Source organism: Egretta garzetta, unplaced genomic scaffold, assembly GCF_000687185.1.
Source record: "Egretta garzetta isolate BGI_Z169 unplaced genomic scaffold, ASM68718v1 scaffold1351, whole genome shotgun sequence".
NCBI classification, from domain to species: Eukaryota; Metazoa; Chordata; class Aves; order Pelecaniformes; family Ardeidae; genus Egretta; species Egretta garzetta.
The window spans coordinates 6,756-7,013 of record NW_009258520.1 but is presented as its reverse complement, the minus strand read 5'-3'; the positions used below and the strand labels follow the sequence as shown (position 1 = coordinate 7,013).

The following is a 258-nucleotide window of genomic DNA, read 5'->3' as shown; positions in this document are numbered from 1 at the left end:
CAGTGGTGGCGGTGCCAGCCTCTCCCTGGCACGGGCAGGGACCGCGTCCCTGGGCCAGGCCACTGCCCCGGCAAGCGACTGCGAGGTCAGCGCTCATCTGGGACACTCGTCAGCCATGTCCCCGATTAAGGCAGCAGAGGCTAATTACTGCCATATGCTGGGCATGATCTGAAGGGATTAGGGGGTAATTTTGTTAACCTCTGAATCTCTTCCTTCCTGCGAGCTCCGAGCATGGCAATGCTGCAGGGGGATTAGCAG

General features: G+C 60.1%; 1 protein-coding gene across 1 annotated transcript in view; it reads left to right on the top strand.

Moving 5' to 3' along the window:
- LOC104132661 (cytohesin-1) overlaps positions 1 to 258 on the top strand; it is a 22,215-nt gene that overhangs the window by 15,211 nt on the left and 6,746 nt on the right. The window lies entirely within an intron of this gene.